The sequence below is a fragment of the Notolepis coatsorum genome (assembly GCF_963971535.1).
Source record: "Notolepis coatsorum genome assembly, chromosome: 2".
Taxonomy (NCBI): domain Eukaryota; kingdom Metazoa; phylum Chordata; class Actinopteri; order Aulopiformes; family Paralepididae; genus Notolepis; species Notolepis coatsorum.
The window spans coordinates 186,160,345-186,174,636 of record NC_140166.1 but is presented as its reverse complement, the minus strand read 5'-3'; the positions used below and the strand labels follow the sequence as shown (position 1 = coordinate 186,174,636).

General features: G+C 41.0%; 1 protein-coding gene across 4 annotated transcripts in view; it reads left to right on the top strand.

Annotated features, from left to right (window-relative positions):
* The first annotated feature begins 5,773 nt into the window (after window positions 1-5,773).
* The window catches only part of LOC311247354 (semaphorin-4E), a 48,290-nt gene continuing 39,771 nt past the window's right edge, over window positions 5,774-14,292 (top strand). For 2 of the 4 annotated variants that reach the window (XM_084337726.1, XM_084337723.1), the window contains exon 1: window positions 5,789-5,908. The gene's annotated coding sequence lies outside the window, so the exon portion shown is untranslated. Of the gene's footprint in view, window positions 5,909-14,292 lie in introns of all 4 variants that reach the window. The other 2 variants (XM_084337724.1, XM_084337725.1) reach the window with 2 other exon arrangements.

Genomic DNA, 14,292 nt, shown 5'->3' with positions numbered 1-14,292 from the left:
TTGAGATCAGGCGGGCCGCTGCGTTTTGAATGAGTTGAAGAGGCTTGGTGGCAGTGGCCGGGAGGCCAGCTAGCAGTGCGTTGCAGTAGTCGAGGCGGGAGATGACTGTTGATTGGACGAGGAGTTGGGTGGCTTCTTTTGTCAGGAAGGGGCGTATCCTTCTGACGTTGCTCAGGAGGAATCTGCAGGTTCTGGTTGTCGCTGCGATGTGAGCAGAGAAGTTCAACTGGTCGTCGAGGACAACACCAAGGTTCTTGGCGGTCGGGGACGCGGTCACAGCTGCATTCTCGACTGTGATGGAGAGGTCGGTCAGGGGGGAGGATTTGGCCGGCAGGTGGAGCAATTCTGTTTTGCTTATATAATAAATAGATCATATTTGTACATAAATGTACAATAAACAAAGTGCTGTTTTTGCTGTATTTTGTATATACTGTATTGTAAACTATACATTTTACTTATTAATAGTAATTAATGTAATTCATGTTTTATTAATATGTATATCCATATTAAGCATTTGAATTGACCTCTCTCTCACACTCTCTTTATCTCTTTCTCTCTCTAACTCTACAATGGAAGTAGCAACTTTGGTAATATCAGCTTCAAGTCGTCTGATTCTGGATCAGCCACCTGGAAGAGAGGAAGTTCCTTTGGGGTCCCCTCTATCTCTGAGCTGCAGTTTGGAGCCACATGAGAAGGTCAGGGTGGTGTGGTGCTTCAAACCCCTGTAACTGTCATAAGGAATTGAAGAGTGAAACTCTGAAGCAGGGCTCAAAAGATCAAGACCAACAAGCTGACAAGACTTGGTCCAATTTTACTCTCACAAAGGTTCTGAAGGGGTGGTACTTTTGTAAAGTCACGGTAGAAATCCCTCTGCTTTATATAGATTGCAGCAATTGAACCCAAGTAGATATCAGTAAGTATGAATTGCAGTAATGTTGAGTCGTTATTTAAATAGTGAAATTTAAATAGTTTACATTGCAATTAATGTAATTTTCTTCTAAAAGTAACATTTGTTTCTCCATAACAGTGATGGAAGTTACGACCATTACTATAGTTACATATACACCAGGTGTGTGTGTGTGTGTGTGTGTGTGTGTGTGTGTGTGTGTGTGTGTGTGTGTGTGTGTGTGTGTGTGTGTGTGTGTGTGTGTGTGTGTGTGTGTGTGTGTGTGTGTGTGTGTGTGTGTGTGTGTGTGTGTGTGTGTGTGTATAGTCTAGTGTATACACACATACTAACACAATTTTAGTACCCAGTGTATTCTGAAAGAGACTAAATCCAATCATGTCTGAAGTGACTACAGATAAACCTATCCATTGCTATACTGTAACACTTCAAAATAAAAACAAGTTATTGTCTCTTGTTGTACGCTGCTCAACACGGTGCATCTGTGTGTGGTTACTGCTTAGATACAGTATGTGCAAGTTTTCATTTCTGTAACACTTCAGGCCCACATCTAGAGATCATGCGTGTCCCTGGAATTTACTGTTTGACAGTTGTTGTTGTTGTTGTTGTTGTTCTCAATGGTCGATTGATTGATTTAATTTATCTAAATCACATACAATACTGGTACACAAAATGTACAGCCATCACTTATAATTTAAAACCGTTGAGGATTTATTTCCATTGTGGTCCTCAGAGGGGGGGGGGGAGACAAGATGATAAGTAGGCACAAATATGACATGCACAAATTCAATCAAGCACTACACTTGAATAAAGGAATAAAATGAAACAAACAAACACAAAGTCAACAGCGCACCTCCTGCATTGATCTTTCCCTATCCTGAGTGACTAAGCCATTTCTTCAGGGCCTGTTTGAAGATTATTTCTGACTCAATACTTTTTATGGACACTGGCAGTTTATTCCACTAACTAGCTGCTGAGTACTGGAAGGTATTTTCCCCCATTGAGCTCTTGAATTTGCAGTTTAATGTCAGTTAAACTACCCCTGGTCGCATATGTGTGGGTGTCCCTAAAGCACATTAAATAGTTGGACAAGTATGAGGGGACCCTATTAAAACATGATTTTATGGGTAAGGCCCAACTTAATTTGTATAACCCGCTTTTCCACTGGGAGCCAGTTAAATTGGTTAAATATAGCTACATTCAGGTGAGTGCAGGTAAGAAGCTTCATCACTACTGTAACCATTTTATTTTTGTCAGTCTGAAGTTTATTTTTTATTCCCTGGGGTGCACTACTATACCAGTAGGTCACCTGATAACATCCTTAGGGTTGAAATATCCAACATCTCGGATTTATGAGGCCAGGAATTTGGTATTATGGCTTATTTTAGTGAGGGCTTTCAAGGCCATAGCCTCCCCTGTGAGTTGTTTATCTAGAGTGCATCCTAAATAAACTACTGAATCCTTACCTGCAATGACAGACTCTCCTACTTAAAACTTCAACCCTGGGGACTTTTGCAGCTTAACTTTGGATCCAAGGTGGAGAGACAGCTCGTTACCGGCCAGCCAAGTTCCCACACTCTGAAGCTCCTTACTTAGTCTTCTCTACCTCTCCTATGTCTTTGTGAGACACAAGAATAGCAGCATCATCAGCGTAAAGAAACAGGTCAGACATACAGGCAGATTTCATGTCATTAATATATAATTTAAAAAAGAGAGGGAGAGGAAAAGGTACAATTTATATCAATAATGTGGGTCCTACCCGAAAGGTAGGAGTTTACCCAGTCAATTGCAAACCTGCTGAAGCCTATGGCCTTTAATTTCATTAGCAGGATGCCATGGTCAACCCACACAACCGTATCGAAGGCCTTTTGGAGGTCGAGCATGGCCATTCCACAAAAGTGGCCCGCGTCAACCTCTTTTCTGATGCGGTCAGTTAAATAAAGGAGGCATGTTTCAGTAGAGTGGGATTGTCTAAAACCTGACTGCAGTTTGAATAAAATGTTGTGACTCGTTATGAAGTCATTAATCTGTTGGTGAATAATCTTTTCCATGACCTTGGAGAGAACACTTAAAACTGAAATTGGTCTGTAGTTTTCCCTTTTCAGATGTTTTGCCCTTCTTATGGAGGGGGATGACTCTAGCACTTTTAAAATCTGAAGGTAGGTCTGGTAAGGGGGGGGGGGGGGAAGGGCTAGGAGGTAGAATGGGTAGAATTCCGTTTCTGGATTGCTTGGGGAAAGAAGGTTCCACCTAAGGATCTATAGTGCCTCCCAGAGGGCAGGAGCTGGAAATGGTGATGAGCTGGGTGGAGAGGGTCCTTGAATATTTTGGTTGCACGAAAACGAGCAACTCTCAAATCCAGTGCTAAAACTCAATCTTGTGATGTAGTATAAAGTCTGAAGCTGCTCCATAGACAATGAATTGGGAACACCCAGGGGAATGTTCTGAGTTCATATAGGTACATTTACTGTTTCAGAACTGAAACCACTACTATAGAATAAAGCTCATATTAATTTTTTTTAAATAAAACAAACATTCTGTGGGTCCAAATCAGCCTCCTATTCATCGTCAATGGAGCAGCTCCAGAGACTTTGTACTTGATGACTTGATTTGTGTTAGGAATCCAGGTAAGAATGTTGAGTTCAACTTGCAATGGGCCTGGTCTACAAGATACACTACACGACCAAGGTACCCATGTACATGTCAAAATACTTCCCAAAGGTCAGTGAATACCACGATCACAACACCAGAGGGAGCTCCACAAATCATGTTAAACCCAGATTCGGCTCAAACAAGGGACTAAACACGTTTCGCAATTATGCCACATCAATGTGGAACGCCCTACCCAAAGCTGTAAAGGAATGTGAATCACTACCCACTTTCAAAAACACTCTCAAAGAACACCTACGGGAGACTGCAATTCGAAACTGGCCCATGTAAATGTCCTAACCCAACCCCCTCCAATGTACAGTAAATGACCAAGTATGGTTGTCAATATGTACAGTTTTGCTTGTACAGTTGTACAGTGTTCCCCCCCCCCACCCCTCCTGTCGATGTAAAATGAATTAGGTATATTGTTAGTAAGTTAGCCATGTAATAAGCGGGATAATGTATAGCTATACTCGATCATTGTCGCAAAATAATTGACCTTCACTGACTTTTAAAACATTTTAAACTCTGTGTCGGTCAATTATTTTGCGACAATGACCTCGTAGCTATACATTATCCCTTACATTAACAATTGTATGTATTGAGCTGTATTGAGCTGTACTGTACCCATTCTGCAATCTGTTCATAAACTTTTCAATCAATCAATCAATCACATAACAGGCGAGATATCCGACTTCTGCCCACAGACGGCTGTTCCCAGTAACACTGCTGAAGAACCGACAGGGAGAGAGGGGCAAAGTATTACTATAAAGGCCTCAGTACAGCCAGCAGACCCAATCAGCACCAGTGACATAATTACAGGCAGGTGACAACAATCAGCAGAGTGAGAATTCCAAGATGGCGGCAGGGGGCTCCAATCCTGAATAGGGAGAGAAGTCCAGACGTTACAGATTTGTACTGTCTGTACTGTATGTCGACGTATGTCATATATAGCCTATGTTATGATGAATTGAAAATGGGGGACCCTGATGTAAACAAGACGAAAGTCTTTCTCTGGTCTGCATTCCCTTGTATTGAGCTGTCTGTACTGTACTGTACCCATTCTGCAATATGTTAATACAATTTTCAATCAATCAATCAATCCCCTCCTTATTTGAAGGGCACTTGCGCGCTCCTGAAACGCGCACTACAAGGGGCCGACTCAGTTTGCTACATACACCACTATACACTACTATAATACTACTACATATGCTAATATGTCGATACTACTATACTACTAGTATAGCACTCAATTTCGATTACTAAAACGACTAAATGTAAAATGTAATGTCCATGTTGCTCCAGTAGATGGCAGCCATTGTATTAGGGAGAAAACTAGCCTACTGTAAACTATGTCCACCTTTGCATGTTGTCAAGATCCGATATTTACACATGGCTTTGACTCGAGTCGTGCGTAAAGTAGAAGCATAATTAGTGTAATACCTTTATATTTAAAAAGTACACGTGCTTGCTCTGAGAATGTATATGTTACATTTCCTTCTACTCCATAGTTTATTATCATTGGTGGGTTTTTTGTTGTTGAAAACGTCTTCTACGACTAACTTACTCCTTTTGAATTCATTTTTTAAATGTAAATTTCTGTTTGGTTTGGCTACAGGCCACTGCTGCAAACCCATGTGGATATAAAAAAAATTGCAAAGTTTAAATGTATAGTCTCATTTTTGGGGCAACTTTTTGGCTAAATTGTTACACTGCCTCGCTCGCTGTGAGCGAAACAGTTTGAAATGAACAAACACATGCCACGTGACGTGATCGACTCCTCTCTCCCAGGTGCGTTATTTTTTTCCGTAGCCGCATTTCTCGGAGACGCTCTCTGATTGACCACTGACTGACGCTCTCTGATTGGCCACTGACATGTTTGCCCAATCGCGTAACGAGCTGTGTCTTTGCCCATTTCCGCGTCGAACAGCCTGCAAACTACCTGGCGTTCTATATCGCCATGCTCTAAGACAAACTCTAACCTTAACCAACTTCGAAAGAGTGCCTAAGCTTAACCGTCGAAAGAACTTGCCGTCACGCTCTAAGACAAACTCTAACCTTAACCAACTTCGAAGAGTGCCTAAGCTTAACCAGTGTAGAAACAGGCGTGGGCCAATCAGAGAGCGTCTCCGAGAAATGCGGGTCCTGAGAGCACTATTGCCAGGTACAGCCCACTATGTGAAGCCCACTGAACTGGGGTGTAGCCAAACACGCGATTATCGCTGTCAGGATAATCTGGATCTGTGGCGAACGTTACAGGTGGGGAGACACAAGCAAATACCATGCAGCCAGATACGCGCAAATCAAGGAATTAAACCAGTCGCCAATGTATACGCAAAACAAATCTAACTTTGGGTGAGTAGTGACTTGAGTCGGATCTTTACAAGTGTTTTTTTTTCTTTTTCTTTTTTTTGCATTATGGGTCTGTCCTCCTCCTGTCCACAAGTCAACGCTTCTCCGCGGAGCTCAGGCTACAGCGAATTGGATTGGCAGGCTGTGGGATGGATATAGGTGCTGCGACTTCGGTCGTGTAGAATAGATTATAGGCTGTCCCGATCTAATAATAACGTGGTTCTATCAGTTCTATGACGTCAAGACGTGTTTACTATAGACATTGTCTATAGATTATGTGTGACTGTCAATGTATTAAGTGAAGACCCCACCTGTTACAGGGGTGTGTTATGTAGCTACTCCATGGGCTTGGTTTGTAGCACGTTTGGAGAACTTGCAATAAGGTTTGCTAACTAACTAACTGATTATTAGATCAACAATATGACCAAACAAAATTTTGGCTACAAAAAAACGAAAACAAAAAGTCAGGATACAGAGTCCTAGGCTAAGAGAGATATCTCAAATGAAACAACGTTCAGGTCAAGGATTGTGCTCTAAATGTCATAAATCCTTTAACACAAAATAGCAGCAAACTAGAATGTAGAAACTAAAAGCTAGAATGTCGTCATTTTTTTTTTATTAATTATTGGACATAACAGACTTCAATAATATAATACATATTTTCACCTAATATTACAATATGGTGTACAATTGAGATATTGTCTGCACACGATTAGAATGTAGCACTATGATGGGATGGTGTATAAATTGCATGACCTGCTTAGGGGTGTGGAGGTTAAGTGGTGTCACACAGTCTGGGGACTAGCCCAGTTTTAGCTGCTCTTTCTCAGTGGGGTCACGTGTTAACTCATTGCACAGACTCAGACTGCACTGTGCTAGGGCAGACATAGTACACAGTATGCTTGGACACTGTGGTCTGAGCAAGGTTATTATAGTTGACTACAAAAGCTAGGTGTGAAAACATTTTAGTTAACTGAAAAAAATATCAAAAACTAGACGTTAGAAAAAGAAAAAAAACGAAAACCAACTGAAACTATATTATGAACAAAATTAACTAAAATAAACATGTACAGAAAATATTTTTTATCTTTGTCAATTTGGTCAAATTTGTCAAAGTGCTGTGTTTGTATTACATAATACGTATACTCTCTGAACTTCTTAAATCCTGACAAATACCACCCCATATTATAATAAACCAAAAGACGAAAATGAATGCTGAAACTAATAGATTAGAAACTATACTAAAACTAACACATTTTAAAAACTAAACTGAAACTAGCAAACCCACTCTGGAAACAAACTTAAACTAAACTGAATTGAAAACAAAACTAAATATAAACTAAAACCAAATGTCAAATACAAAACTTTAACTAGTGTTAAATGCACACGTACAGTAGCAGCATGCATACATTAATACCATTTGACAAGTGATCACTGATTTAGAATACGTTTTGTCTTGTTTTTGGGTCATGTGACTTTTTAATCACCAGAGACACTCTGAGAAGCCTGATAAACTTGACCCCGGGGAATCAGAGTAGAAGGCAAAACAGTGGCACATGGTCGGACTCAGAAAGGAAAAAGGTAAATGAGAAGGACGTTTTAACTTGTCTCATGCCTGCCTTTCTTCATGCCTCCACATGGCAAGTATTATTTTTGGCTTTTAGTAGGATACGTTAACAACAGCCAAATAATGTCATCATACCAAATAAATACCAAATAGGGATGTACGATACATCAGTGACCATATCGGTAATGGCCTATAATAGTGGTTTTTTTTCATACTGTATCAGTATCAGTCCGATGAGCAAAACTGGGCTTATGTGAACAACTGATTATCTGTGATCCGTCTAGCTGCTGTTGTGTGTGTGTGTTTTATTTTTTATTTCTTTGGCCAGTTTGTTAGGGTAACGTTACTTGCATTACTTGGATTGTGGGCTAACATTGTTTCGTATAGAAATTCGTTTAATTTATACAGATTATATCGACATTAGTAATATCGGTTATCGGCTATAACAGAAATGTTAATATCGGTTATCGGTATTTGTCAACATTTTCATATCGGTATGTCCCTACCAAAATAGTGTTCATTATTTAAGGAGACAGTAGGCAGTAGCACATAATTATTCACCAACACAGTGAATTAATTGGGCAACCCCGGGCAAAAAGTATTTTGTAACATTTAAGTCAAAATATAGAAATGACAAGCTTCTGTTTGTTGATATAATTAATTTAGAATGAATTAGCGTTATAATTAACTGTTGTAATGTGGTAGGAATCATCACATATGCATGCACTCAAGTCAAGGTATTTCTGCCACCAGATTCCAGAACAGTGATTGTGATAACAGCGCTTTGCTCTCTCCCTGTGTCCATGTTTGTTTTGCCACACCTGTGTTAATACACCTGTACAATCAGTCATTGTATCAACTTTGCAAAGTTAAAGGAATTCACCTCAATCAAAAAACGTTATCCAGTTTAATTCCACTCCAGTTTAAATGCCCATAATATTTAGTTTCCGGGCCACATCATCCCCAGTTCGCTGCCTCCATCTGTCAGAGAACTGGTCACACTACACAGGATGATTCAGGATGACAGATTTTAGGGTGTTCATATTTTCCCTTTGTGTCCCAGTTCATGCTGAGACGTGTGTGTGTGTGTATGTGTGTGTGTGTGTGTGTGTGTGTGTGTGTGTGTGTGTGTGTGTGTGTGAGTGTGATAAGTTACTACCCCCCTTGACTAAAACACGTTCCTGGCGGAAACCCTGACAAATAATGCTCAATTTGTAAGAGTCAGAGCTGTCACATTAAGAACAGGTTGCTACCCATTTGCTGTTCATCTTAAAATCTCTTTGATCATTATTAACATGCATCTTGGTAGGTAAGTAGTGTAGATTACATATAACTTTTCACCTCAGTTGGCTAGAAAATCAGAAGCACATCAGGTTTTGGGATCTCGTTTTATTATTATCACAACTAATTACATTTAGCTTAACCCTCAAAACAAAAGATGGCAAGCTATTGTTGTTATGATTAAAAAAAAATGATTTGACTTATCTCTGCAAAATATAACCTGCTGCTGAACTGGGGTGTGTTTTCCACTTCCCAGTGAACATCGTTGGCTGTGTCGTAAGGAGTGTCAGAGGTGAATACCCTCCCACAGCCAGTTTCCTGTTCAGGCGCTGGTTGATGGAACACAGTGGGACAAAGCCCATCAGCCAGACGGCTAGAGATGCGGCCTGCCAGTGAGCTGGCCAGCAATAACACAGGCAGGCAGACAGACAGACATACAGCCAGTCAGCTCGCTTTTACAGGCAGCTAACTGGTCACTCAAAGCATATCAGCCGATCAACCAGCCAAACAGCCAGTCAGCTCGCCCAGTAGTCCTCAACCTTGTTGGGTTGTGACCGCTAAAAACAGAGGGATGTCTGCCTGTTTGTGACCCCACCTCGATAGTCAAGCATAGTCAGATTGGTGAACATTCACACAATTTCTCCTAACTTAGCGATTAATGATTGGAGGAGGGCTTTATGCTTCAAATATTCATTAGTTCACACCAAAAATGCATCTATACTAGATCTAAGCTTTAAGTCCCACATTAACAAGGTTACAAAAACATAATTATTCCACCTTAGAAACATAGCTAAAGTATGACCATTTATAAATCAAAAGAACGCTGAAAAACGGATACCATGCCTTTACTTCAAGCCGACTTGACTACTGTAATGCACTCTTCACTGGCCTCCCGGAAAAGAACATGGAGAGACTTCAGCTCATTCAAAACTCTGCAGCTAGACTATTAATTAACTAGAACCAAGAGGAGAGAGCACATTAGTCCAGTTTTAGCTACTCTGTACTGGCTTCTGGTAAACAAATTGTATTGATTAAGGTCCTCCTCCTTATATACAAAGCCCTAAATGGAACAGGACCACGCTACCTTGCCAATTCTCTTGTCTGTAATCTGTCTATAATGTCTATAATCATCTACTGCTGGTTTATTGAAGGTTCCCAGCAACAGCCTAAAGAAAATCAGGGATGCAGCCTTTGCTAATTACACACCAAAGCTATGGAACACTTAACCTATGGACATTAGGGGAAGCTAAAAATGTATCTCTTCACTTTAGCCTTTTAATGCATTCTGCCACGTTACACTCACTACATCCACACTGTGATTATTGTATTGTAAATGAGAGCTATTTAGCTGTTTATGCTGCTATGCTATTCCTATGATATTTCTATTGTTTTCTTTTATTTGTTGTATTGTTATTTTCTGCATTGCTTTTATTTTCTATTTTATGCTAATTTTCTATATATTTTACTGTATTTCCTGCCGTGAAGCACCTTGGGCTGAAATTCCTGTAGGAAAGGTGCTATACAAATAAAGTTTATTATTATTATTATTATTATTATTATTATTATTATTATTATTATTATTATTATTATTATTATTATTATTATTATTATTATTATTATTATTATTATATATCTTCACAACCCCCCAAAATCATCTTGCGTCCCGCTTGGGTGCTCTGACCCCCAGGTTGAGAACCACTGAGCAGCTAGCCGACCAGGTCACCAACCGACTCCTCTGATTGTTGCCCTGTGGTTAATCAGTTACAGAACAACCCACAGACATTCATTCATTTGAGAATAGATTCAAATGTAGAAGTGACAGGAGTATTTCGGCCTGACCTATATGTACAGTACAATATGCAGCCAGGACCACAACAACAGGGCACTTCTAGTTTATATGTTCACAAGCCTTTGTATTCCGGTTGTTATGACTCATGTTCGCGGAAAAGCTGTGCGTGTCACCGCATGTTTTAAATTGCGTAGTTTGGGGATTTACTATGCAGAGAGCACCTAGTTGCTGTTGAGCCAGTATTTGTTGTTTTCTACAACAACCATATTAATAGTGTGCCTGAGATATTGCTGAGATATAGATATGTTCATGCCTGTAGAGTTCAAAGATGTTGCGACTGGGCAATATGGTCAAAATATGACAGGCCTACCATGATATTCTTCTTATTTTTGATGGTATAACAGTATTTGGTTTTTCCAAGTGCAAAGTACATGATCAAAGTGAATTCACATCTATATGATGTATTTTTTTGTAATACAGTTGTGTATATTTTAATCCAAAATCTTAATAATACTGCTCCAAGAAATTATTTTTAGAATAACACAAAAAACATGTATCATTTTGCGATTTGTACAGTAAGAATCCATATCTTTGCATGGATCCATGACGTTGTATATGCCTCCCAGCTACAGGGCATATTAAGTTTATGATACAGCTTCATGTATAGTCATTGAACCTCATGCTGTGGGCCTCAAGACTGCAATAAAGGAATCTGCTGCACTACTCCAATACATGATTGTTATTGTCTGTTAGCAGACTATCCTGGTTAGATACAAGAAGCAGATTAATTAATTAACAGTTTCACTGCTTCACAGTTAAATTAGGAACTGAAGGCTAACTAACAGGAAGTTTAATCTTGATGAAGTTCTTGTTGCTTCTATTTGTTTTGTTTCATCTTTGTTAACTCTGAAACATGTGGTATTACCATACTGTTAGGGCTGGGTTTTGTTTGAAAATGTCTTGATACCGGTGCCAATACTGACACCTGGAATTCAATATAGATAAAACAATACTTTTTTTGCGATACCTTATATTCAAGATTCAAGAGATTTATTCGTCACAAACATACACGAGACATGTAGTGAAATGAAGGTGGCCATGCCCGCCTTGATTGTGCAAAAAATACTAATAATAATAGAATGAAATAGAATAGATAATAAAATAGACACGATAAAAAGTAGTAAGATACAATACAATGCTAAGCTTACAAATTAAAAGGTAATGAGTCCTATATACACTACTATACAATATACTATACAATATACAGGTATACTATATATAACTATACTATACTACTAACTATACTATACAAAAACATACAGTTATGTTTTTTTTAAAGTGACCCTTTCTTTTATGTTTATGTGTGGTGTGTGTGTGTGTGTGTTCGTTCATGTGTGCTTGTGTGTGGAGAGATCAGTGTTCAGTGTTCTGATGGCCTGGGGAAGAAGTTGAGTCTGAGTATCTCTGTTCTTGCTGCATGTATGCAGAGGCGCTTGCCTGACCGCAGCAGCTTGAACAGGCTATTGTTGGGGTGGTGAGGGTCCTTCATTATTCTGCAGGCTCTGGATTTGCACCTCCTATTGTATAAGTCCTGCAGGGATGGTAGTGCAATACCCGTAGTACGTTCTGCTGAGCACACCACTCTCTGTAGAGCCTTCCTGTCCTGGGCGCGTGTACCACTTCCGCAACGGATTTGATTTCCGGGGGTTGGCCTGATTGGCCACTAAGCCCACGTGACCCTACGCTAGCACGCCCCCCTTACCCCGCTTACGCCTGAGAGTCACACACCAGCTAGTGGCAGCCAGCGAGCCTTGCTACTACTAGCCGAGTGATGAATGAAGCTCTATCTGTTTCACCTAACAGCACTATTGCTCCGTGATCATAGCCATCCATCTCAATAGACGCAGGTCGCTTGTTGGCCGGCATGAGTGCCCGATTTGGGGTGGTTCTCTCCTCTTTGTGTGCCTTTGTCCTTGCGGGTGTTTTGCCGGGGGAGCTTGTGGACGCGACAATAGTGGTGGTTGTAGGGTGTTTGAGCTTGTAGCGCTAGTTAGCTCATAGCTACCCAGCTTGTTAGCCAGCATGAATACCCGATTTAAAATGGTTCTCTCCTCCTTGTATACCCTTGTCCTCACAAGTATTCTGCCAGGGAACTTATGGACATGACAATAGTATTTATAAGGTGTTTGATCATTGTGTCGTTGTACATATTGTGTATACACCGTTGCGTTAGAAGCTAACGATAGCTGCGAGCTAACTAGGCTACAAGCTCAAACACCCTACAACCACCACTATTGTCGCGTCCACAAGCTCCCCCGGCAGAACACCCGCAAGGACAAAGGCACACAAAGAGGAGAGAACCACCCCAAATCGGGCACTCATGCCGGCCAACAAGCGACCTGCGTCTATGCCTTCTACATCGGGCATTCATGCTGGCTAACAAGCTGGCACAAGTTAGCACAACAATAGCTACCAGGCTAAGCTGCGTTAGCTTCTAACGGTGTACACATTATGTACAACGACACAATGATTTACATTATTACATATGGTAACGTGGTTGTGGCTTTTACAAATAGTGGTTAGCTTTAGAGATGGATGGCTATGATCACGGAGCAATAGTGCTGTTAGGTGAAACAGATAAAGCTTCATTCATCACTCGGCTAGTAGTAGCAAGGCTCGCTGGCTGCCGCTAGCTGGTGTGTGACTCTCAGGCGTAAGCGGGGCAAGGGGGGCGTGCCAGTGTAGGGTCACGTGGGCTTGGTGGCCAATCAGGCCAACCCCGGAAATCAAATCCGTTGCGGAAGTGGTACACGCGTCCTGGGCAGTGCAGTTGCCAAACCAGGCAGTGATATTCCCAGTCAGGATGCTCTCCACAGCCCCGGAATAGAAGGACTGGAGTATCTTCCCCGATACTCTGTACTTCCTTAATTGTCTCAGGTGATAGAGGCGCTGCCTTGCCTTTTTTTACCACAGTGTCTGTGTGTGTTGTCCATGTCAGGTCCTCTGTGATGCGGACTCCCAGGTACTTAAAACTGCTCACCCTGTCCACGATAGCCCCATTAACTCATTCAGCGCCTAGAGGTCGCTGTTTACCGTGTGGTAAGAAGGCCAGCACTCTGTTCAATGGGGATAATGCCGGTGTTTGCGAGTGCTAAAACTATATTAAATATTATAGCTATGGATCTAATAAACACGTTGATTGTCAGTGAGTTTCTTCCAGTCAACATGAAAAATTCTTTCATACATACATTTCCGTTTTATACCGTGGTGATTCGTGAATATGAGTATAGTTTTAGAGTGATCCTGTCGAATCCCAATAAACTCCAACAAACGGCACTTCAATGCATTTCCTTCGAAATCGTGCCATTTGTCGCTTGATTTATGAATCATTCTGAAATAAACGCTAGATTATCGGTATTATGTTTCATCATGCACGCACGAAAGCGGGGGAGGAAAAGTCGCCCCTCCGTGCTTTGGTCGGTGCCAACGGCACGCACACACACACACAGACACGTTGTGATCGTTACGAAAAAACATCGGATTAACCCAAGATTGGTAACATAGAGTCCTTACCTCACATCTGATGTACTGCAAAAAGAATAATCCAATTCCTGATCGCCATTCCAAATATTGATCGCGGTCGTCTGTCCAACGTTTATCAACCAAAACACATGAATCCATGGTGCTCCCAGTGTCCCCAATCCGTGTGTTATAACGTTAGTCATGCCCGAGAAGGAAAACCCGGACCGG